This window comes from Stomoxys calcitrans, chromosome 1 (assembly GCF_963082655.1).
Source record: "Stomoxys calcitrans chromosome 1, idStoCalc2.1, whole genome shotgun sequence".
NCBI classification, from domain to species: domain Eukaryota; kingdom Metazoa; phylum Arthropoda; class Insecta; order Diptera; family Muscidae; genus Stomoxys; species Stomoxys calcitrans.
This window is the reverse complement of record NC_081552.1, coordinates 64,571,368-64,595,050: the sequence shown is the minus strand read 5'-3', so window position 1 is coordinate 64,595,050 and position 23,683 is coordinate 64,571,368.

Below are 23,683 nucleotides of genomic sequence, written 5' to 3'. Positions count from 1 at the left end.
GTTAAAAGGCCATATGGGGTATATTTTGTAAATATATATGGAACTTTTATCTAAATCTAAACCAATTTTCATAAAAAAATAAATAAAACATCCCAGGCAAAATTGTTTAAAGATCGGACCAAAACTGTGGCATTAACAGTCTTAAAAGGCCATATAGGCTGAAAGATATATATGGGAGCTACATTTAAATCTGACCAGATTTTAATGAAATTTTCCAACCGGTTAAGGGTATGAAGCAAAAAAGGTTAATTTATTACCCGATTTTGATGAAATTTGAAATACAAAATTTAACAGTGACTTATATTTATAACACCACTCAATGTCCGTGCCGAATTTGGGTTCATAAGTTATCCAATTTTCATCGGATTGTGACGAAAGGGGGTTTACATATATACCCAAGGTGGTGGGTATTAAAAGTTCGGCCCGGCCGAACTTAATGCCGTTTTACTAGTTTTTTATTTATTCTTTCATTTTTGTTTGTTAATATAATTCTATATTAATTTGTTAAATATTTATTTATTTAATAATCAGTTGTTTAATAACTTAATTAATTATTTTATATTATTTTTATTTAAATTTTTTTTTTACTTGCTGCTTTCAATATTCTAAGTATGTAATAAAACTCCGGTTAATATTATTAAAACCACAAGCAAACATGGCTTTTTGCAGCAGAAAAACATCCATTTTGGATAAGTTCTATTTTAATTATTTTCCAGTTTTTATACCATCCACCATTGAATAGGGGTGTACTAATTTCGTTATTCTGTTTGTATCTAATTGAAAATATATATCGGATTCGTGTTCTACTCTAAAAACCCTCTTACTTGAGCCTCATATTGCAATAGTCAGCAAATACTTCCTACTTGGGTGGTGTTGTGGGGGTGGGGTGGCCCATATACACTTTTCCCGAATATTGATATCAGATTCGTGCTTTACACCCAAAGACCTTTCATTCGAGCCCCATATTGCTATTGTCGTAAGGCGGCCCCTTAAACACTTGGTCCCATATTTGAATATCAGATTCGAATTGTACACTCAAATACCTTTTAAAGGGTGATTTTTTTGAGGTTAGGATTTTCATGCATTAGTATTTGACAGATCACGTGGGATTTCAGACATGGTGTCAAAGAGAAAGATGCTCAGTATGCTTTGACATTTCATCATGAATAGACTTACTAACGAGCAACGCTTGCAAATCATTGAATTTTATTACCAAAATCAGTGTTCGGTTCGAAATGTGTTAAAATTTTGACACATTTTGTTCAGCGATGAGGCTCATTTCTGGTTGAATGGCTACGTAAATAAGCAAAATTGCCGCATTTGGAGTGAAGAGCAACCAGAAGCCGTTCTAGAACTGCCCATGCATCCCGAAAAATGCACTGTTTGGTGTGGTTTGTACGCTGGTGGAATCATTGGACCGTATTTTTTCAAAGATGCTGTTGGACGCAACGTTACGGTGAATGAACACATTTCGAACCGAACACTGATTTTGGTAATAAAATTCAATGATTTGCAAGCGTTGCTCGTTAGTAAGTCTATTCATGATGAAATGTCAAAGCATACTGAGCATCTTTCTCTTTGACACCATGTCTGAAATCCCACGTGATCTGTCAAATACTAATGCATGAAAATCCTAACCTCAAAAAAATCACCCTTTATTTAAGTCCCATGGTCAGTAAATAAGTCCTGTTAGGGGGGCGTTTTGGGGAAGGGGTGGACCCCCAGAAACATTGTCGAAAATTTGGATATAAAATTCGTATTTTATTCACAAATACCTTTCACTTGAGTCCCATATTGCCATGGTCGGCAAATATGTCCGATTTAGGGGTGTTTTGGGGGTTGGGGTGGTCTACCTAACACTTGGTCCGAAAATAGGATATCAGATACGTTTTCTTATCCTAAATACCTTTCATTTGAGTCCCATATTGTCGTGATTGGTCCAAATATATGTTTGATAGGTTTTAGGGTGGGGCAGCCCCCTAGGTATGCCATACGAAATTAAGATACAAACTTTGTATTTTTAGGGAACTATATGAGAGCACACAAAATTTCGCTTAAATCACACCACCCACCTCCGAGATCTGGCGTTTCTGAAAATTAGGGTAAGGGGGAGGATCCGTGCCCCTTTCAGATATCAACAAGTAAAAGCGTGCTAAGTTCGGCCGGGCCGAATCTTATATACCCTCCACCATGGATCGCATTTGTCGAGTTCTTTTCCCGGCATCTCTTCTTAGGCTAAAAAGGATATAAGAAAAGAGTTGCTCTGCTATTAAAACGATATCAAGATATGGACCGGTTCGGACCACAATTAAATTATACAGGGGGGCTGATGAATATTGCTACAATGATGAATATTGCTACATTTTTTTTCGGTGTATGGAATACATTTTTCTTTTATTCATGTTAAATTAAATTATTAAATTAATTATTAAATTATTATTAATTAAATTAATTAATTAATTAATTAAATTAATTATTAAATTATTATTATTAAATAGAAAAAAAGTTATTACATTTTTTTTTGGTAGCGGCTTTCATCAGCCACCCTGTATGTTGGAGACCTGTGTAAAATATCAGCCAATTCGTTTAAGAATTGCGCCCATTGGGGCTCACGAAGTAAAATAGAGAGAACGATTTATATGGGATCTGTATCGGGCTATAGACCGATTCAGAACATAATAAACACGTTTGTTGATGGTCATAAGAGGATCCGTCATACAAAATTTCAGGCATATCGGATAATAATTGCGACCTCTAGGGGTCAAGAAGTAAAATCCCCAGATTGTTTATATGACAGCTATATCAGGTTATGGACCGATTTCAACCATACTTGGCACAGTTGTTGGATATCATGACGAAATACTTCGTGCAAAAACTCATTCAAATCGGAAAAGAATTGTGCCCTCTAGAGGCTCAAGAAGTCAAGACCCAAGATCGGTTTATATGGCAGCTATATCAGGTTATGAACCGATTTGAACCATACATGGCACAGTTGTTGGGTATCATAACAAAACACGTCGTGCGAAATTTCATTCCAATCGGATAAGAATTGCGCCCTCTAGAGGCTCAAGAAATCAAGACCCAAGATCGGTTTATATGGCAGCTATATCAGGTTATGGACCGATTTGAACCATAGTTGGCACAGTTGTTGGATATCATAACAAAACACGTCGTGCAAAATTGTTTTCTGATCGGATAAGAATTGCGCTCTCTAGAGGCTCAAGAAGTCAAGACCCAAGATCGGTTTATATGGCAGCTATATCAGGTTATATACCGATTTAAACCATACTTGGCACAGTTGTTGGATATCATAACAAAACACGTCGTGCAAAATTTCATTCTGATCGGATAAGAATTGCGCACTCTAGAGGCTCAATTCTTATCCGATTGGAGTGGAATTTCGCACGACGGGTTTTGTTATGATATCCAATAACCGTGCCAAGTATGGTTTAAATCGGTCCATAACCTTATATAGCTACCATATAAACCGATCTTGGGTCTTGACTTTTTAAGCCTCTAGAGGGCACAATTCTTATCCGATTTGAATGAATTTTTGCACGAAGTAGTTCGTTATGATATCCAACAACTGTGCCAAGTATGGTTGAAATCGGTCCATAACCTGATATAGCTGTCATATAAACAGATCTGGGAATTTGATTCTTGAGCTTCTAGAGGGCGCAATTTCTATCCGATTTGGCTGAAATTTTGCATGACGTATTTTATTTTTAGTTTCAACAACTGCGTCAAATAAGGTTCAAACGGTTTGTAACCTGATATAGCTGCCATATAAACCGATCTGGGATCTTGACCCCTAGAGGTCGCAATTATTATTCGATATGCTTGAAATTTTGTACGACGGATCCTCTCATGACCATCAACAAATGTGTTTATTATGGTCTGAATCGGTCTATAGCCCGATAAAGATCCCATATAAATCGTTCTCTCTATTTTACTTCATGAGCCCCAATGGGCGCAATTCTTATACGAATTGGCGGAAATTTTACACAGGTCTCCAACATATAATTTAATTGTGGTCCGAACCGGACCATATCTTGATATGGTTTTAATAGCAGAGCAACTCTTTTCTTATATCCTTTTTTGCCTAAGAAGAGATGCCGGGAAAAGAACTCGACAAATGCGATCCATGGTGGAGGGTATATAAGATTCGGCCCGGCCGAACTTAGCACGCTTTTACTTGTTGAGTCTATAAGGAACATACAACCAAACAAACAAACACAAATTGATTTTTATATATATAGCTCCAATATTATAGTAATTATTTCCTTTGATCAAATGTTTGCCTAAAAAGAGATACCGGGAAAAGAACCCGACGATCCATGGTGGAGGGTACATAAGATTCGGCCTGGCCGAACTTAGCACGCTGTTACTTGTTATACCCTCCACCATAGGATGGGAGTATACTAATTTCGTCATTCTGTTTGTAACACCTCGAAATATGCGTCTGAGACCCCATAAAGTATTTATGTTCTTGACCGTCATTTCATTTTAAGTCGATCTAGACATGTCCGTCCGTCTGTCCTAGCCGCTTGAAATTTTGCACAAATACTTTTTATTAGTTTAGGTCGGTTGGGATTGTAAATGGGCCAAATCCGTCCATGTTTTGATATAGCAGCCATATAAACCGATCTTGGGTCTTGACTTCGTGACCCTCTAGAGGTCGCAATTCTCGTCTGATTTGAATGAAATTTTGCACCTAGTGTTCTGGTATCACTTTAAACAACTGTGTTTAGTATAATTCAAATCGGTTCATAACCTGATATAGCTGCCATATAAACCGATCTGGGATCTTGACTTCTTGAGCCTCTAGAGGGCGCAATTGTCTTTCGATTTGGCAGAAATTTTGTACAACGGCTTCTCTCATGACCTTTAATATACGTGTCTTATATGGTCTGAATAGATTAATAGCTTGATACAGTTCCCATATAAACCTATCTCCCAATTTTACTTCTTAAGTCCCTACAAAGCGCAATTCTTATCCGAATGAACTGAAAAATTACACAATGACTTGTACAAAGTTCAGCATTCATTTATCGTCCGATTCGGACTATTGGTATAGCTCCAAAAACATAACAGTTCTTTTTCAATATTGTTTGTGTGCCTAAAAAGAGAAACCGCGCATAGAACTCAAAAAATGCTATCCATGGTGGAGGGTATATTAGATTCGGCACGGCCGAACTTAGCACGCTCTTACTTGTGTTCCCACAAGTAGGTTAAGCTCGCAGATGTGCTGTAACGGGTTATATCTTGAAATAGCCCCCATATAGAACGATCCGCTGCTTTAAAGTCCTAGGCCCATAAAAATCACATTTATTATCCGATTTTGCTGAAGCTTTGGGTAACGAGTTATGTTAGGCCACTCGATATCCTTCTTCAATTTAGCCCGGATCGGGTTGATGAAGGAATCCATCGGGCCAATCCGGTACGTACAACCGGCTGCCATAGGATTGTCGGCAAAATTGTGATTGTTTCTTGCTATTGGCTGTGTTGAATAAATTGGATTTAAATAAGGGAGGTAAGATTGTATTTGTTATACCATACACCACCACTGTGGTACAGGGTATTATAACTTAGTGCATTTGGTTGCAACGCTAAGATGGAGAAGAGGTAGACAAATCGATAAGCACACCGATTGGCTTAGAATCACTTCCTGATTCGATTTAGCTAGACCAATCCATAAATATACCGATTGACTTAGAATCACTTCTTGATTCGATTTAGCTATGTCCGTCGGTCCAACTCTCCGTCTGTCTATGTATTTTTGTGATCAAGATACAGGCCGCAATTGTCCAATTTTCATAAAATTTTGCACAAGTCACGTTTTTGGTCCAAGGACGAACGCTTTTGATTTTGAAAAAATCGGTTTAGATATAAATATAACTCCCATATATATCTTTCATCCGATATGGCCTATTATGGCTGTAGAAGCCACAATTTTGGCCTGATTTTTTTGACTTTTTGCTTGTTCTGACGTCCCAATATATGCAAAAAAATATTCATTTAAATCGGTTCAGATTTAGATATAGCTCCCATATATATATTTCATCCGATATTGCGATTTAAAGCTGTAGAAGCCACAATTTTTGTCCGTTCTTTACCAAATTTGGCCAATTTTTTCGGCGTCCTAATGTGTGCGCAGTATTTCATCAGGATCGGATAAGATTTAGATATAGATATAGCTCCCACATATATCTTGCACCCGATATGGTCTTTTAAGGCTGTAGAAGCCACAATTTTGATCCGAATTTTACCAAATTTTCCACGAGGTGTTTTATTTGACGTCCCAATATGTGCGCAAAAGTTCATCAAAACCGGTGCAGATTTATATATAGCTTAGGTTAGGTAGGAGTGGCAGTCCTTTGCAAAGTCACTTAGACAATTTTAAGTCCATTGTGATAACACAGTAGCCCTCTGGTAGGAATCGATCAATCCAAGCACGCCTTCAATTTGGGTACCGGAGTGCCTAGGTTTATATGAAGTTCCAATATATATATCTTTTTCCGATATTTGCTTTATACCTTAGGCTGCTAAAATTTGAGTCCTATTGTAAAAATAAAAACATCTTGCTGTTTTTCGATATTTTAGTAAGTATACAAAATAAAAGACTGACAAGACTTAGGATAAGGTGGTAGTGTGGGGTATTATATAGTCGGCTGCGCCCGACTTTATCCTTTCCTTACTGGTTTTCTTTTGTGCTTGTGAATCAAGTCGTCTTAAAGAGCATTGTTATACCCTCCACCATAGGATGGGGGTATACTAATTTCGTCCTTCTGTTTGTAACACCTCGAAATATGCGTCTAAGACTCCATACAGTATATATATTCTTGATCGTCATGTCATTTTAAGTCCATATGTCCATCCGTCCGTCCGTCCGTCTATCTGTCGAAAGCACGCCATCATTCGAAGGGGTAAAGCTAGCCGCTTGCAATTTTGCACAAATACTTTTTATAAGTGTAGGTCGGTTAGTATTGTAAATGGGCAAAATCGGTCCATGTTTTAATATAGCTGCCATATAAACCGATCTTGGGTCTTGACTTCTTGAGATTCTATAGGGCGCGATTTAACTGAAATTTGCACGTAGTGGTTTGGTATCACTTCCAACAACTGTGTTTAGTTCATAATCTGCTGTCATGTAAACCGATTTTGAATCTTGACTTCGTGAGCCAATAGAGCGCCCAATTCTCAACCGATTTGGCTAAATTTTGCATGAGGTGTTTTGTTATGACTTCCAATAATTGTGCTAAGTATGGCGTAAATTGGTATAGAACCTGATATAGCTGCCATATAAACCGATCTGAGATTTTGACTTCTTGAGCCTCTAGAGGGCGCAATTCTCACCCGATTTGGCAGAAATTTTGTGCAACGGCTTCTCTCATGACTTTCAACATCTTATATGGTCGGGATCGATCAATAGCTTGATACAGCTCCCATATTAACCTATCTCCCGATTTTGCTTCTTGAGCCCCTATAAGGCGCAATTCTTATCCGAATGAACATAAATATTACACAATGACTTCTACAATGTTCAGCATTCATTTATGGTCCGAATCGGACTACAACTTGATAAAGCTCCAATAGCATAATAATTCTTATTCAATATTCTACGTTTGTCTAAAAAGAGACCTGTATCTTGATTACAAAAATAAACGGACAGACAGACATAGCTAAATCGAATCAGAAATTGATTCTAAGCCAATCGGTATAATTATGGATGGGTCTAGCTTTCTTCTTCTTTGCGTTGCAAATAAATGCACAAAGTTATAATACTCTTTACCACAGATCGGTTGAAAATTGTAGTTACTACGGCCATTTAAGTGCAAATCGGGCGATAAATATATATGGGAGCTATATCTTAATCTGAACCGATTTTTATGAAATTTCTAAGATATTTCTGTTTGTTTCTCTTTCGATACGAGCAGATGGAAAACGGAGATGCAAATGGAAAAGGAAAGCCAAAGATAGCAACACACACCAACCACTATGGGACGCGTTTCATCATTGGTCAGGAGACTTTTCAACCCTATTAGGAGTGATGGCTTCAAGGGCCGTGCGTTGGTATGTTGTATTTGAATAGCGAAAACGCATCTATGATACAATTACCACATTAACCAAGCTCGGCAACCCTGCTTATTAGCTGTACTTTTCTTAATGCATGTATATTTTTTTTTTGTGTAACGACAGACCTTCTTTCCCTGACAAATGACACTTCTTCCGTACTGCACATGATTTTGTGCATGTGTTGGAAGTTGTATTCATGGCTTCGAACGCTAAGACAACGGCAATGGCTCTGGCTGTTGCTCCGTGTGCCCAGGTTCGAATCCTGGCCGAGCTCTGCCAAATTTTTCATATTTCTATATAGGGAGGGAGCTATGTCTAAATCTGAACCGATTGTGATGAAATCTTGTATATATGTCAAAATCGGACAACACATACGACCTGTACCTTGATTACAAGGATACATGGAAAAAAATCTTATTTAGATATTACGAGGTGTTACAAACAGAAAGGCGAAATTAGTATACTCCCATCCTTTGGTGGAGGGTATTACAAGTAACAGCGTGATAAGTTCGGCCGGGCCGAATCTTATGTACCCTTCCTCATGGATCATCGAGTTCTTTTCCCGGTATCTCTTTTTAGGCAAACATTTGATCAAAGGAAAGAATTACTGTAATATTGGAGCTATATATATATAAATCAATTTGTGTTTGTTTGTATGTTTGTTTGTTTGTTTGATTGTATGTTAATTATAGACTGAACAAGTAAAAAGGCGTTAAGTTCGGCCGGGCCGAACTTTGGATACCCACCACCTCGGGTATATATGTAAACTACCTTTCATCAAAATTCGGTGAAAATTTCATACCTTATGACCCATATCAGTTATATCAAAACATGTTCCGATTTGGACCAAATACTAATAAGTACAGTAGCTATATCTAAAAATTAAACGATCTGAACCATATACGACACGGATGTTGAAAAGCCTAACATAAGTTATTTTGTAAAATTTCAGTGAAATCGGATTATAAATGCGCTTTTTATGGGGCAAAGACTTTAAATCGAGAGATCGGTCTACATGGCAGCTATTATCAAATCTGGATCGATCTGGGCAAAATTGAAGAAGGACGTCGAAGAGCCTAACTAAACTCACTGTCTCAAATTTCAGCGACATCGGACAATAAATGGGTCTTTATGGCCCCAAAACCTTAAACCTAGATATCGGTCTATATGGCAGCTATATCTAAATTTGGACCGATCTGTGCGATATTGCAGATGTATGTCAAGGGGCTTAACTTAACTCACTGTCCCAAATTTCGGCGACATCGGACAATAAATGAGCATTTTGTGGGCCCAAAACCTTAAATCAAGAAATCGGTCTATATAGCAGCTATATCCAAATCTGAACCGATCTGGGCCAAATTGAAGAAAGATGTCGAAGGGCCTAACGAAACTCACTGTCCCAAATTTCAGCAAAATCGGGTAATAAATGTGGCTTTTATGGGCCTAACACCATAGAGCGGAAGATCGGTCTATATGACAGCTATATCCAAATCTGAACCGATCTGAGCCAAATTGACAAAGGATGTCGAAGGGCCTAACACAACTCACTGTCCCAAATTTCAGCAAAATCAGGTAATAAATGTGGCTTTTATGGGCCTAACACCATAAATCGAGGATCGGTCTATATGGCAGCTATATCCAAATCTGAACCGATCTAGGCCAAATTGACAAAGGATGTCGAAGGGCCTAACACAACTCACTGTCCCGATTTTCAGCGGAATCGGCTAAAAAATGTGGCTTTTATGGCCCTTAGACCCTAAATCGGAGGGTCGGTCTATATGGCAGCTATATCCAAATCTGGACCGATCTGAGCCAAATTGACGAAGGATGTCGAAGGGCCTAACAAAACTCACTTTTCCAAATTTCAGCAAAATCGGATAATAAATGTGGCTTTTATGGGCCTAAAACCCTAAATCGGCGGATCGGTCTATATGGGGGCTATATCAAGATATAGTCCGATATAGCCCATCTTCGAACTGAACCTGCTTATGGACAAAAAAAGAATCTGTGCAAAATTTCAGCTCAATATCTCAATTTTTAAAGACTGTAGCGTGATTTCAACAGACAGACGGACAGACGGACGGACATGTCTAGATCGTCTTAGATTTTTACGCTGATCAAGAATATATATACTTTATAGGGTCGGAAATGGATATTTCGATGTGTTGCAAACGGAATGACAAAATGAATATTCCCCCATCCTTCGGTGGTGGGTATAAAAACGGCTGAACCGATTTTCTTGAAATTTTCACAGATGGTGCATGGTAATGATCCTGTGGTGAAAATGGGATACTAAATTTTTTGATATATTAAAATGGGGGGGGGGGCCCTCCCCCTTACCCTAATTTTGGGTGGTGTGATTTAAGCGAAATTTTGTGTGCTCTCATATAGTTGCCTAAAAAGACAAAGTTTGTATCTAAATTTCGGATGGCGTACCTAGGGGGCTGCCCCACCCTAAAACCTACCAAACATATATGAAGACCAATCACGACAATATGGGACTCAAATTAAAGGTATTTAGGATAAGAAAACGTATCTGATTTCCAATTGTCGGACCAAGTGTTAAGAGGACCACCACAACCCCCAAAACACCCCTAATTCGGACATATTTACCGACCATGGCAATATGGGACTTAAACGAAAGGTATTTGCGAGTGGAATACGAATCTGGTATCCAAAAGTGGGACCACGTTTCTGGGGGTCCACTCCTTCTCCAAAACACCCCCAAACGGAACTTATTTACTGACCTTGGGAATATGGGGCTTAAATAAAAGGTATTTGAGTATAGAATTCGAATCTGATATCCAAATATGGGACCAAGTGTTTAAGGGGCCGCCTCTCCCCAAAACTATCCCCAAAAGGGCACAAATTTACGACCATAGCAATATGGGGCTCGATTGAAAGGTCTTTGGGTGTGAAGCACGAATCTGATATCAATATTCGGGAAAAGTGTATATGGGCCACCACACCCCCACAACACCACCCAAATAATAAATATTTGCTGACTATTGCAATAAGAGGCTGAAATAAGAGGGTTTTTAGAGTAGAACACGAATCCGATATATATTTTCAAAGCCAACTCACTGAGTGGCCGCTCATACCCCAAAACATCACTCAAGCCGGTCATGTTCTTGTGGGCTCAAATTAAAGGTATTTGGAAGTCGACCACTTATATGATATCAATATTAGGGACCAACTGTCTAGTGGGACGTCTCAGCACTATACCAACCCTCAAATAGGACGTATTTGCTCTCCAAGACAATTTGGGTCTTAAAGAGAGTGGAACAAAATATTTATAGTTTTAGGGCCAATACCCCAAACCGGACATTTTTGCTGACTTTTGCAATAAGGAAATTAAATGAGATTAAACAAGTAAAAGCGTGCTAAGTTCGGCCGGGCCGAATCTTATATACCCTCCACCATGGATCGCATTTGTCGAGTTCTTTTCCCGGCATCTCTTCTTAGGCAAAAAAGGATATAAGAAAAGATTTGCTCTGCTATTAGAGCGATTTCAAGATATGGTCCGGTTTGGACCACAATTAAATTATATGTTGGAGACCTGTGTAAAATGTCAGCCAATTCGAATAAGAATTGCGCCCTTTGTGAGCTCAAAAAGTAAAATAGAGAGATCGATTTATATGGGAGCTGTATCGGGCTATATACCGATTCAGACCATAATAAACACGTATGTTAATGGTCATGAGAGAATCCGTCGTACAAAATTTCAGGCAAATCGGATAATAATTGCGCCCTCTAGAGGCTCAAGAAGTCAAGACCCAAGATCGGTTTATATGACAGCTATATCAGGTTATGGACCGATTTGAACCATACTAGGCGCAGTTGTTGGATATCGTAACAAAACACGTCGTGCAAAATTTCATTCCAATCGGATAAGAATTGCGCACTCTAGAGGCTCAAGAAGTCAAGACCCAAGATCGGTTTATATGGCAGCTATATCAGGTTATGGACCGATTTGAACCATACTTGGCACAGTTGTTGGATGTCATAACAAAACACGTCGTGCAAAATTTCATTCCAATCGGATAAGAATTGCGCACTCTAGAGGCTCAAGAAGTCAAGACCCAAGATCGGTTTATATGGCAGCTATTTCAGGTTATGGACCGATTTGAACCATACTTAACACAGTTGTTGGATATCGTAACGAAACACGTCGTGCAAAATTTCATTTCAATCGGATAAGAATTGCGCACTCTAGAGGCTCAAGAAGTCAAGACCCAAGATCGGTTTATATGGCAGCTGTATCAGGTTATGGACCGATTTGAACCATACTTGGCACAGTTGTTGGATGTCATAACAAAACACGTCGTGCAAAATTTCATCCCAATCGGATAAGAATTGCGCACTCTAGAGCCTCAAGAAGTCAAGACCCAAGATCGGTTTATATGGCAGCTATATCAAAACATGGACCGATATGGCCCATTTACAATACCAACCGACCTACACTAATAAGAAGTATTTGTGCAAAATTTCAAGCGGCTAGCTTTACTCCTTCGGAAGTTAGCGTGCTTTCGACAGACAGACGGACGGACGGACGGACGGACGGACGGACGGACGGACGGACGGACGGACAGACGGACGGACATGGCTAGATCGACATAAAATTTCATGACGATCAAGAATATATATACTTTATGGGGTCTCAGACGAATATTTCGAGTAGTTACAAACAGAATGACGAAATTAGTATACCCCCCATCTTATGGTGGAGGGTATAAAAACGAATTTGATATCCAATTTTGAGGCCAATGGCAATATGGGGTTCAAATAAATGATATATAGATATATGAGAATAGAGCACGTTGCTGATATATTTTCCGGGCTTAGTGATATATTTTCCGAGCTGAAATAAAGTAAAGGTTCAGGTTTAAATATAGCTCCCTGGAAACCGCAAGTTTTGTCCGATTTGGCTGAAATTTGGCATGCTCTGTTCTGTTATGCCATCCAACAACTGCACTTACTACGGTCCAAATCGGTCTATAACCTGATATAGCTCCCATATAAACCGGTCTCCTGATTTGATTTCTTGAGCCCCTGGATGGCGCAATTTTTGTCCGATTTGGCTAACATTTTGCATATAGTATTCTCTTATGGCTTCCAACAACTGTGCCAAGTACAGTCCAAATCGGTCTATAACCTGGTATAGCTCCCATAAAAACCGGTCTCTCGATTAACTTTATTCGGTTTCAAGAAGCTTTAATTTTTGCTGGTTTGATATAAGTTTGGTATATAAAATAAAGAAGTTTGGTATATAAAAATCTAAACGTTTTTATACCCACTTCCCAAGAGTTGGCCATTTTGCCATTCCATTTACCACACCGCAAATAACGTTATAAACATTACAAAGTACTAGATCGTCGTTATTCATAGAGAATTTAGACATTTCCGACCGTCTCCCTCTAGTACATAAATCAAACATGACGTATGTATCTAGACCCTTTATAACGATCTCCAGAAAAAAAATCTTGTAATCTCGTATTTTGGCCCTATTTCAATGTAAAACCCTACCGGGTTTGGATAAAGCAATCATCCAATTTAAGTGTTTGAGCTAGAAACCAATTTTCGTCATTACAGTGAGTTGCATGGACTCCTCAACATATGAGTATGAACCAGATCTGACCATGTTTATATGCAGCTGCCATATAGCTCTGTTTTCCGATTAAAGCTGTTGGATGCATAAAAGTCACATTGCCTACCCAGAATTTACGAAATGTAGAAGAGATACCTTAAAACTCATTCCAGCTACGGTCAATATCAGAACCTACGCAATTTTTCCTGAAATTTGAAGCAGAGAGACCCCTTGTAAAAGAATTTGGCCCTCGACCGCCATGATTTTATTCTGCGGTCTTAGCGAGTGAGTTATCCATGTCGACTTTTTCAGTAATTAACTTGGTGTTTTTATGTTAGAAGAACCTACCTAACCTAACGGCAACACTGATCATGATATTTTCTAAAATTAAAAGTATATATCTCTCAATCATTCTCATTGAAATCCTCACATCCCGATCTGATATAGGACACCAACTTATCTTACAGACAGAATATTTCTTCCACTAGCCGAACGTAGAATAGCGTTCCAAGCGCCTCGATCTTCTGCGCTCATTCTAAAATCTCTGACACCAAGTTTCGAGTAGATGTATTACCAAATAAACGAGACACAAATATAATCTTGCACGGCGGAACAACTTCCAGCTCGATGACTGGTCGACACTATAACGCTAAGACTGATCAGTGCTCGCTATCGCAGGTATAGGAACATCTGTCGTAGGTAACCGTTGTTTCGTACTTGCGGAGTTATCAGGAGATACGCCATCAGGCATTTTTGGCTTAAATCTTTAAAGTTACGTCAAAAATTATTTTAGCGAAGCCAAAACCATAAGTAGGTTAATTTCTGCATAAAGATTATTTTAACATGCACCTCTTGATGGTGGTAACAAAGAGATAAGACCGAATGTGTTTGAAAGAAAAGGACCTCGAAATTCGGTTAAGTTATTTGAACAATTTATTTCGTTCAGCCTTGAAATCATGAATTTTTCGCTAGCCTCTTCACTAAATTTGTCTCTATGAAATATTCTTTCTGAACCCCCTTTTTCCAAAGTAACAGCTGTTATAAATATCAATAAAGATATTTCATAATTCCCACAGTATCTATTCAATACAAATAAATTCGCGCCCGCGAGCTATCGCATTCTCCATTTTTTGGCTACTAAGTCTGCCACTAAATTGATTAGGAGTACTTTCAAATTGATTTACAAGTGGGCATAATATTCGACATAACTTTTAATTAAGTTCTTATTAATAAATTACACGGTAGAACAAAGCAAAGAAATTGATAACTTTAACCCGAGCTTTGTTTTCTATTCTTGGCAACGAAAACTTCCTAGTAATTAAATTTCGTGTCATTCACTTCACCCCCCTCAACAGGGTATGGTATGCTTGTCAATGAGATTCGATTTCTTGCCGCGCCCCCATGGGCATACATAGATACTGTAGCGGAAATAACTTCCTTAATTAAATTGTTAAACTAAGAGGTTATGCCTTGCCTTCCCAAACCCCTTCCTTCAAAGCCCTTCTTAGGAAGGTTGGCTGTAAATTGAACTAAATTTGACCAGAAAAATCAATCAGTGCTGTCATCAATGGCCCAGAATGTGGCAGAAAATCGTTGTGTCTCCATCATTTCTATCATCGCTTAGTAATCTGTGGAAATGACATTTTGCGTGTAATGATGGAGTACTCGTAGCAGTCGTAGAGTAGATGTAGAGATTGTCAGTAATTTGCGGTGGTGATTGTGGAGACATGCATTATCCTGATGAGAAGTCAAATGACACTTGACTTAATGAGATTCTGTGTAAAGTGAGTGCTGCCAGAAATATTGTTCGCGAAAGAGGATTGTGTCCTATTGTGTTGTTTGGCTTTAATGAGTTTATGGTTGCCACGCAATAAAAGTGACAATGCAAGACACAAAATAGGGGACTTACAAAAGGCGGGCATTGAAAATATTAGAGCGTTCACAATTGTTGACAGCTAACACAATTAAAGTATAACTTTCGTAGTTGAATTTGAACGAAGAGGATATAATAAGGGAAGGCCACAGTGACGCAGAGGTGGTCATGCCACCTATGACGCTGAACGCCTGGGTTCGAATCCTGACGAGAACATCGAAACAAATTTTTCAGCGATGATTACCCTCTTAGGTAGAAAAGAGGGTGCATATATTAATCCGTCCCATGCCACTATGGCTTTTCAACCTAACCTAATCTAACCTATCCTCCTTGTGAGGAACTGTGACATTTGAAACAAGTAAAAAGGCGTTAAGTTTGGCCGGGCCGAACTTTGGATACCCAACACCTCGGGTATATATCCGGTGAAAAATTAATAATTTATGCCCCCATAGACCTATGGTCCAATTTGGACAAAATTTATCATGGACATTGAGTGGTCTAATAAGTAAAAGTCATTGTTTAATTTTGTAGAACAAAATATTGGTCGTTTTGGTAGCTATATCCAAATATAGACCGATATGAACCATATACGACACGGATGACGAAAAGCCTAACATAAGTCACTGTGTAAATTTTCAGCGAAGTCGGATTTTAAATGCGCCTTTTATAGGTCCAAAAACCTAAATCAAGAGATCGGTCTATATGGCAGCTATATCCAAATCTGGACCGATCTGGGCCAAATTGAAAAGGATGTCGACGGGCCTAACACCACTCACTGTCCCCAAATTTCGGCTAAATCGGACAATAAATGCGCCTTTTATGGGCCCCCAGACCTTAAATCGGGAGATCGGTCTCTATGGCAGCTATATCCAAATCTGGATCGATCTGGGCCAAATTGAAGAAAGATGTCGAGAAGTCTAACACAACTTTCTGTCTCAAATTTCGGCGACATCGGACGATAAATGCGTCTTTTATGGAGAGATGGGTCTATATGGCTTTTTGGATCGAACATCTCCGCAAACTCAACACAACTCATTGTTCTAAAAGTCAGAAAAATCTGGTAGTAAAAAAGTCTTATGTGGGTTCAAGACCATAAATCGAGAGATCGATATATATCATATTCGGGGACGATGTGTAAAGGCGATAGGGAAATAGTCTGAGAATAAATCTGCAACCCAGCAAAATCTCTCATTACTAAATAACCAGAAAGGAAAGCTCATAAAAAAACTAATAACTACTTATATTTCGTCATCGTTTCTTATTACTTTTATATGGTAATGTCCTAGGATGAAAGTCCTTCCACACAAGCATACCAATAGTTCAAAAATAAGTTCTTATGTCTAAGCACAAAAGTTGTCAAAAAATAATGACATATTACCTTAGTTGAACGTTAAATAACTCAAATTATAATTGAAATTAAAACTTTACCTTCATCGCAGCCGAGAGTTGAACCATGAACCTTCCATTTTCAAAGCAGTCGCTCTACGCATTCAACTACGATTACTATTTTCTCCGTTCAATATTATTGTAGCTAACAACACAAAAGCAAACTTTAATTTTATTTTATCAAAAATGGCCGTGCTTTTGTGTTTATGTTTGACATATTCTATTTATAGACACAAAATTCTAACAAATGGGAGTGATTTTAGTAGCTTTGTGGCACAGAGCGTACAGCAGAAGATTTACAATACAAAGTTCTCGAGTTCGAATCTCGGACCAGCAAAATGATTTTTTAATATTTTTATTTCTTTAATCCTGGCGAGACCATCAGAAAAAAAATTTCGAAGGTGGTTTTCCCCTCCTAATGCTGACAATATTTGTGAGGTACTACGCCATGTTAAACTTCTCTCCAAAGAGGTATCGCACCTGCGGCACGCCGTTCGGAATCGGCTATTAAAAGGAGGCCCCTTATCATTGAGCTTAAAACTTGAATCGGACTGCACTCATTGATATGTGAGAAGTTTGCCCCTGTTTCTTGAATGTTCATGGGCAAAATTTGCAATTTGCATTTATTTCTTTAAAATTACGCCCACAGAATGCGGAACAATCAACGGATTTGTGTGGGATGTACAACAAATTCAAAATATTTTTATACCCTCCACCATAGGTATACTAATTTCGTCATTCTGTTTGTAACTACTCGAAATATTCGTCTGAGACCCCATAAAGTATATATATTCTTGATCGTCGCGACATTTTATGTCGATCTAGCCATGTCCGTCCGTCTGTCCGTCCGTCCGTCCGTCTATCTGTCGAATGCACGCTAACTTCCGAAGGAGTAAAGCTAGCCGCTTGAAATTTCGCACAAATGCTTCTTATTAGTGTAGGTCAGTTGGTATTGTAAATGGGCTATAACGGTCCATGTTTTGATATAGCTGCCATATAAGCCGATCTTGGGTCTTGACTTCTTGAGCCTCTACAGTGCGGAATTCTTATTCGATTGGAATGAAACTTTGCACGACATGTTTTGTTATGACATTCAACAACTGTGCCAAATATGGTTCAAATCGGTCTATAACCTGATATAGCTGTTATATAAACCGATCTTGAGTCTCGACTTCTTGAGCCTCTAGAGGGCGCAATTCTTATCTGATTGGACTGAAATTTTGCACGACGTGTTTCGTTATGATATCCAACAACTGTGCCAAGTATGGTTCAAATCGGTCCGTAACCTGATATAACTGTCATATAAACCGATCTTGGGTCTTGACTTTTTGAGCTTCTAGAGGGCGCAATTCGTATCCGATTTGAATGAATTTTTGCACGACGGATCCTCTCATGACCATCAACATACGTGTTTATTATGGTCTGAATCGGTGTATAGCCTGAGACAGCTCCCATATGAATCGATCTCTCTATTTTACTTCTTGAGCTCACAAAGGGCGCAATTCTTATTCGAATTGGCTGACATTTTACACAGGTCTCCAACATATAATTTAATTGTGGTCCAAACCGGACCATATCTTGAAATCGCTCTAATAGCAGAGCAAATCTTTTCTTATATCCTTTTTTGCCTAAGAAGAGATGCCGGGAAAAGTACTCGACAAATGCGATCCATGGTGGAGGGTATATAAGATTCGGCCCGGCCGAACTTAGCACGCTTTTACTTGTTTTATTTTAATAACACCACAGTATTTCCCTCCTAGTGCTACTAAGAGGAGTCGCTTTGCGGCAAGACATTCGGACTCGCCAATAAAATGGAGGTTCCTTATCATTGCGCTCAACCTCCTAACGGACAGAACTTATGGGTAGAAATATTTTTGCCCGCAGTTTCGTGATGACATTTTTGTGAATACCAAGGTTATAATAATGATTTGTTCTATTATTACTAATAAGTGCTTATTTTTGAACTTCATCGAATATTGTATATAATGATATTTGTACTACCGGTTGCACAGATGGTGATTACTCGTTAAGTGTTAACAGCCACACATAGTGACATGTAAAATACTTACTAAGCTTTTGTTGGGTATTTATTCACCCAAATATAATCCGATCCAATCCATACTCGACACGGGCGTCGAAGGTCCGAATACAGCTAACTGCTTTATATTTCAGCGTAATCGGACAACAAATGCGGCTATTATTGGCTTGAGACCTTAAATCGGGAGATCGGTCTATATGGGACCTATATCATTGGGCCAAATTTTAGCCCAATCGTGTAATAAATGCAGCTTTTATGAGCACAAGACCCTAAATTTGGAGATCGGTCTATGTGGGGGCCAGGAACGTAGGCAAGGGGGTGCTAAAAGAATTTACTCCTGCCTGGCATACTCGAAATTATTTTTTCAAAAGGCAACTTTTCAATGCATGTTCTTTAAAAACAACATTTTAATGACATTTTTCTTGAGGAAACATTTTAAAAATTTTTTTAAGAAAAAATGTTTCCTAAAAACAGAATTTCAAAACATATTTTTAAATTCAAAATTTTAATAAATTTTTATTTACAGGCAAAACTTAAATTTTGCCGTTTAAAGGCTTAATTTCAAACATTTTGTTTCTAAAGACAAAAATTTAATGATTTTTTTACTTTTTATTGAAAATTTTTTCAAAAAAAAAAAGCCAACAAACAAAATTTCAATAAAAATTTATTTAAAGGCAAACTTTTAATTAAACATCTTCTAAATTCAATTTTAAAACCAATTTCTCAAAAGACATAAATTCTATGAAGTTTTTTCTAATATCAGAATTGTTGTTATTGTTGTTGTAGCAGTTTATTGTGTTCTATCTTTCGTCTGCTTGATTCTGTTGAGTGTCAAGACCCAGGAACTGTGCGACTAAGATGGGGTGTGTCCACAGGGATCTGGGTCTGAGTCGAGTGGGTCTGGCCGGGTTGTTAAACAGGTGACATGTATCGTGCGGTCCCTGGTTACGATTGGGACATACATCTTGCACGTCGGCATCAATCCTAGCTCTGTGAGGCGGCTGCATCTGCCGGAACGTAATTGACAGGGGAGGTCGATTTCTTCGGGTGCAATGGGTGGCGGTCGTTCTCCAAAGACTACATTCACCCGGTAGTCAATTACCGCATCTGCTACCGTGTCTGCATGAATGTTGTTTAGACCCGCTTGATATGCCGCTTGATCTAGAGGTTATCTCTTGTAGCGCTGAACCTCACGCTCTAGATCATGTAGATCTACCATAAGGCTTCTGGGCGGTGGATGTCTATCCACAAGATGATGATTTGGATGATTTCTGCGATAACAGCCCAAATGGTATTACTTGGACAGCATGTAGTTATGTCTTCGACCGGTCGCAGTTCGGACGGCGGCATTCTGACATTTAAAGAGAATGTGTAAGAGCTGTCAAATGTGACGCCAAGTATTTTGGGAAACTTGATGGTCGGAAACATTTCTCCATCGACCATCACAGTCAGCTCAGTATTCACCTCACGGTGTCGGATATATTCAGATTTTTTGCAGCGAAATATGAGGCAAGTTCGTTGAGGTAGACGTTCAACCTATCGCAGATGTCATTAATGGGTGGGGGGCCTGATGCCATGATCATATAATCGTCCGCATATGACACGATCTCTATGCCGCCTGGAAGGGGTGGAATGGAGGATAGGAGAGGTAACAGTGCCGGAGATATCACCCCACCTTGGGGAACTCCCTGTTTTACTCTACGCTTCTTCGACTTCTTATCCCTAAATTCCACAAATGACTGGCGAACACACAGATAATTCGCGACCCATCGTTTCAGGCCTGGCTGGAGGGACGTGTTGGCGATGTCCTCAAATAATTTGGCATGGCTGACCGTGTCGAATGCCTTTGATAGATCCAGTGCCACGAGGACTGTCCTATCACATGGCCTGGGCAGATTGAAGCGACGGCAAATGTGTGCGATAATGGCATACAAAGCTGTTGTTGTGCTGTGCAGTCTCCGAAATCCATGTTGATGCTCGGCGAATGGAAATTCTCGGAAAGGCTCGGAAGGAGTAATGCCTCAAGCGTCTTTGCCACTAGTGAGAGAAGGGAGATCGGTCTGTACGACTCCCCCAAATTCGGGTCTTTTCCAGGCTTCAGTAGCGGGATCACTCTGCCCATTTTCCAGACATCGGGAACTATAAGAGTGTTCAGTGACAGGTTGAGGACAGTGGTAAGGTACTCAACTCCAGGTGGATCCAGATTCTTTAACATCAATGTAGAGATTCCGACGGGGCCCAACGCCTTAGATGATTTGGCGCCACGAATGACATTCGTAATTTCGCCCACGGTAAATTGTGATGGCTGTTCATCGGGTCGGAGACCACGAATACGGCGAATGGCTCTCCTCCTTGCCCTGTCTCTCTCGGGATGCACAATAAATTGACGATTAACCAACCTTCGCCAAAAGTGACTGAGGTCCTGTCATCCCGTCTACCGGGGCTCGAGAATGACTTAACAGTAGACCACAGTTTGCCTATACCGGTGACTAATTTACATTGCTCCAGCCGCAAATTCCGCTTATGTTCGTTGACTACCCTGTTTATTTCCAGATTCAGCTCGCTGATTCTGGGGTTAGCGGGGTCCATACCACGAGTACCATTGCTTGCGCCAGGAAATTGGGCCGCACTTGGGGTATTCGACCGGCTGGAATGAAGCAAGCGGCTGCTGCGTTAATGATGTCTCGGAATTTCCTCTCGGCCAATAGCACATCAGAGGGGGGTGGCAATTCACTGAAGCGGCGATTGGTATACTCTCTGAAGCCAGCCCAAACGGCCTTCTTATGATTGATAAACGTCCGGCGTTTAAAGGTTATGAAGTCGTGTGGTCGGTCGATGGTGAGAATTATGGGGAGGTGGTCTGACCCCAAAGAGATGACGGCTTGCCAGGATACGTCGCTCAGGAGATCAGGGAATGCAATGGAGATGTCTGGCGAGCTGCTGCACCTAGTCGTAGTCGTAGTGGGGGCATCCTGATTCACCGTGCAAAACGTGGAGCTTTCAATCTGCTCTGCCGAAGCTATACCACGCTGTTCGTTACCTAGGGGAGAAAGCCATGACGTGTGATGCGCATTAAAGTCCCCTAGAACCAGACGATTATGGCCAGATAGCAACCCATTTATGTCGGGGTTGTAAGCCTGCCCATTAATCGGGACACAGCTACCAACCGGCAGTATGTACACGTTGTGTAGCTCTATCTCGGCAGTACCGGACCTGACTGTTATCCCCGTGCATTCCATATAGGGGTCACTAGCGTCATGCGCAGGCGAGATAGGTCTATATTGCACGGAATGGTGTATTACGAAGGCCAATAACCACCTCCATTCCTTGAGGGATCCTTACTTAGCACATTGTAACCGTGACAACTGTGCAAGCTGCAGATGTTGGTCAGCTTCGTCTCCTGGATCGCTGCGACCAATATGCTCCTCCGACTCGATCCACGATCTCATCGATCTTGACACGAAGTCCGTTGCAGTTTAACTGCAAGAATGACACACTTCCCGGCATTGGCCTGGCAATATTTGGGCTAGGATGCTGCCGTTGCGTAAATTGCCGTACGGGAGAGGTCGAGGGGGTTACATAGTCCGACGACGAGGACGCCGAAGGCGACGACGACCACGCTTGTGACCCGCTGCTGGCTATGTTCGCACAGCACCTTGCGATATAGCCAGTATGACTATACTCCCGTAGTGAAGTAAGGCCAGAGCAAGATCGGAAATGTACCCACTCCATGCACCGGTTCTGGCAAACCGAACAGAACCAGGGTCCGGGGTTCTTTTCAATCGCGGTACGGACCAGAAGCGTGCGGAGAAGGCACTCCGGGATGTGCCTCTCCCATAATTCGTCTCACGAATCACGAACACGTACACTGAAGTGGCAGCCCTTGCCGATGAGAATTCCACCGGGTCAATCTGGTGTGTACAACCGGCTGCCAACAGAATTGTAATGCAATTTTCTCTAAACCCAAAATTTTATAAATATTTCTCTAGCTACCAAATTGCAGTAAATTTTTATACCCTCCACCATAAGATGGGGGGTATACTAATTTCGTCATTCTGTTTGTAACTACTCGAAATATTCGTCTGAGACCCCATAAAGTATATATATTCTTGATCGTCGTGACATTTTATGTCGATCTAGCCATGTCCGTCCGTCTGTCCGTCCGTCCGTCCGTCCGTCCGTCCGTCCGTCCGTCTGTCTGTCGAAAGCACGCTAACTTCCGAAGGAGTAAAGCTAGCCGCTTGAAATTTTGCACAAATACTTCTTATTAGTGTAGGTCGGTTGGTATTGTAAATGGGCCATATCGGTCCATAACCTGATATAGCTGCCATATAAACCGATCTTGGGTCTTGACTTCTTGAGCCTCTAGAGTGCGCAATTCTTATCCGATTGGACAGAAATTCTGCACGACGTGTTTTGCTATGATATCCAATAACTGTGCCAAGTATAGTTCAAATCGGTCCATAACCTGATATAGCTGCCTTATAAACCGATCTTGAGCCTCTAGCGTGCGCAATTCTTATCCGATCAGAATGAAATTTTGCGCGACGTGTTTTGCTATAATATCCAACAACTGTGCTAAGTATGGTTCAAATCGGTCCATAACCTGATATAGCTGCCATATAAACCGATCTTGGGTCTTGACTTCTTGAGCCTCTAGAGTGCGCAATTCTTATCCGATTGGAATAAAATTTTGCACGACGTGTTTTGTTATTATATACAA